This window comes from Monopterus albus, unplaced genomic scaffold (genome assembly GCF_001952655.1).
Source record: "Monopterus albus unplaced genomic scaffold, M_albus_1.0 scaffold112.1, whole genome shotgun sequence".
In the NCBI taxonomy this organism is placed as follows: domain Eukaryota; kingdom Metazoa; phylum Chordata; class Actinopteri; order Synbranchiformes; family Synbranchidae; genus Monopterus; species Monopterus albus.
The window spans coordinates 1345410-1349340 of NW_018127992.1; positions in this window are offsets into that span (position 1 = coordinate 1345410).

The following is a 3931-nucleotide window of genomic DNA, read 5'->3' on the forward strand; positions in this document are numbered from 1 at the left end:
TCCTGTGTTCTTGTCATAGTTGGGTTCATAGATGGAGTAGATCGCTACGTTACCTGAAGAACAATAATATAGTGATTTCCGATTGTGTAACACTGTGACATTGTGGTAGCAAAGCTTCAACTTGGCTTCATATTTGCAGATCTTGGTTTTAAATGAATTACATTTAAAGAAATAATGCTGCCACAGTTGCTTCATTACAGACACTGTTTGGCTTTACACAAACTGAATTTGAACAAACTCGGCCACTTGGGGACAGAAGAATTCAACAATCAGCTGGTGAAGCAACAGCCATCACATACAGTATGTTGTCTTATACAGTTGTTATGGGTAGATGTGATTTTTTCACACTTCCAGCACAATGAGATTCATTCTGAATCATTTTTCTGTCACCTGACTAAGTCCAGTATTCCTTTTAGCTTTGTTCTGGTCTCATCTCTCTTCACCAGTAGCTTACTTTATCTGTCATTTGGTGCTGATCAGCTTGTGCACAATGACTTTCTGTCAGTTCGTCTGAGACACAGCTGCAGGAAACTATGTACAACTTTACAGCTTACCAGCGATGAACCAGCAAAGGGCGAGGAAAACGGTCACGGGGAACCACATCCAGCTGTTGTCCAGACATGAGCAAAATGGACTGAAGTATAATAAATATCCAAAAAAAAAAATGGGGACGAAAGGCTGCGCTGGACAGTCGTTAATGTACAACATTCCTGTAAGGCACAAGGACAAAAGCAAAGTGAAGTATCACTTCAGCCACATCCACTAATTGTTATCCTCTGTTTAGCTGGTGACTGGAAACAACAATTCAGGTTGTGTGATATTTAAAAAGTTGCTTCTGTGGCACAGAAAATAAATTTGGATAACTTGAAAGTCTGCATCTCTCACTTACCAACTATCATTTGAAAAAAGGTCACGAGCATGAAAATCCCCACAATGCACCCTGAGGGAAGAGACAAAATATAAATGTTGTCATTCACACTTTACACCGTCACTGAGTTTAGCTATGACTTTGCACATCACTCTCACTTACATGTGCACTTTGACCATCCACTGCTTTGTGGAACCCTCTGACTCTCTAGAAGCCTCTGAGTCTCTGGCATTATGAGGAATGATGAGTCTACCCCACAAACATCAGAGACACAAATCAACTGTCTACATTAGGAACATTTAAAGATGAGGTGAAAAAGGTTTTTGCATAAAGGTAAATCATAATTTAAATATAAACTTAAAGTAATATACAGGATAATTACAGTATATTCTTCATACATGACATGATTAGCAGCTGGAACACATTATGTTACGGTGCCTTTCATATAACCTGCCTGTTAATGTGGCTCCTGCACAGAAAGAAAGTAAAGTGCTTACTTACAGAAGACCTTGTTGTCACGACAAAGTTCCAGACCCAATGTACTCAGACACACACTGGGAGGGGAACTTAAAACGTTTAGTAAAACAACAAGGAGAGGTTACTGAGTGCAGGAGAGGTAAAGCATGGAGAGACGAGGGAGGAGCTGGCTGGGTTGCAGGAGTGAAGGTGAGTCCCCACCCAGGTAAACTCAAACTCACGGAGAGATGAACAGGGAGGAACTATCACAGTGTTGTTCAGATACAAGGGAGCCAGGGTCTTGTTTGGGAGAGAAACGTGCAAAGCACTACAGTACACATGCACACACGTAATGAACCAGTTTATCTCTGACCTCAGCGTGACCTCAGATGGCTTCATGGCCTACTACTCCAGTGTGTCCCATGGGTCCCGGACATCCACCGCCGAAGGGTAGACTTTATCTACCGACCTCCACACCACAGAAACCTGCTGTGAAGCCAAGCAAACCCACCAAGCCTACTCCCAAACCTAGACCTGGCTTCCAGTCTAAACCATGTGCCATATTCCTTCCATTACCTGGGGGGCCGTTGAACTCTGGGGGATGTTCAGGGCCTTGGAAATGTTTTTGTATCCATCTCCTGACTTTGACTTTCCAATAACCTTTTCTCTGAGTTGCTTGGAGTGTTCTTTTGTCTTCATGGTGTAATAGTAGCCAGGAACACTGATTAACCAGTGACTGGACCTTCCAGACACAGGTGTCTTTATACTACACTCACTTGAGACACATTCACTCTGGTGATCCTCATTTCACTACCTGTGAAACTACTAGCACCAACCTGCTGGAACTCTGTTGAATTAGGTCAGTCATTTTAAAGGGGGGTGAATATTTATGCATTCACTTATTTCCCATTACATATTTTATTTAATTGACTTTACTTTGTAGAAACCTGTTTTCACTTTGATAGTAAAGAGGTTTTTTTGTAATTTGATATCAAAAAAGCCAAATTATATTGACCATGATTGAGTCATAAAATCAATAAAAGGGTCAAACATCCAAGGAGGTGAATAATTTTTATAGGCACCGTATGCTCACACACTAAAGTACTTTCATTTGTTCATGACTGAGCGTAGTGTGAACTACTGTTTGAGTTAACTAAAACAAGTCTGACTGCAAACACCAGGTGACCAACTTAACAGGAGCAGCATCACGAAAGTAAAACAACTTGAGAAAATTGTGATGTTATAACATGGATTTGTTTGTCTTGTTTTAAATACTTTAGACACAAAGTCCACAGTTTTTTGCAATTTATAATGAATTTGAAAAAATTAAACCAGACAAATACTGACTCAAGGTAAATCACACACAAATATGTCCAAGTTTAGGAAAAGCTGAGTGACAAAAGGTAGACTTTTCACTTTAATGTTAAGTTTATTAAAAGGTTTTGCATCAGTGTCAAAGCAGGAATTTAATACAAGAAAAGTCACGATTTGCTGTTTTTAAAACTGAGCTATCATCTTTTTTACAGCCCATCAGTCAGATTGACACCCCTACCTCTGAACACATGAACATAACTTTAAATTAAAGAGTAAAATATTATTAGTGAAATGCAAACATGATTTAGTTCAACAGAACACTGTTGTGAAAATTACATTTTAAAAGAGTAAACATAGTATTGAGTATTTAATGACTATAAGATAATCAGTAAAGCATATGATCCTGGTGCTTAAGGTGATTTTAACATTTCATTTCCAGTGTTTTCATAATGTATATACATAAAACTACTGAATGTTTTTACCCTTAACTGTTATTAAATCCATCATCCTTCTGCATAGGTTTATCGTTTGGTTCAGTATGAACTTATTTATGATAAGTTATGATAGATTGGTGGTACACTCTAGAACTAGTACACCAAAACAAGGAGAGGATAATCAATAGTTAGTCAGGTACACCGATGATTGAATCTTCAAAGAGCTTTGGCATCAACACTCAGGTATGACAATTCTGCATGGCAACAAACATGAGCTGCTCACATCCTGCTGTATGTGACTTACTACAGAGAATTACTGAGTATGATTAGCTGGAGTTGAGTACTTATGGATACACTGATCATCACTCTCAGGACTGGGAGAATGACATTGATCCTTGAAATAATTTTTTCACAATCACTGACAACAATTGTCTTTACTATACAGATAAACAGTTCAACAGCCAAATTAAAACAGAATATCTATGATTCACTTTAACAGTAGAAGTTTATATGACAATTTCCATAATATAAAACACTATCTCAGTGGTATCTTACATTCATTTAACATAATTGCAATTTCTGAAACTTGGATTAAACAACGTAAGGGGCATGGATTTTGAACTAAATGGATATGACATGGTATGTGTTGCCTAAATAGAGAAACGAAGTTGGGAGGTGGTGTGGCACTGTATGTAGATAACAAACTTTAGATATAAGATAGTGGACAAGTTGTCAACAGCAGTGGATAATTTGTTGGAATGTGTAACAGTAGAAATATTAATGGAAAATAAGAAAAACATCTTAATAAGTTGCATTTACAGAGCTCCAGGTACAAGTATAGATACTTTTAAGGATTGGT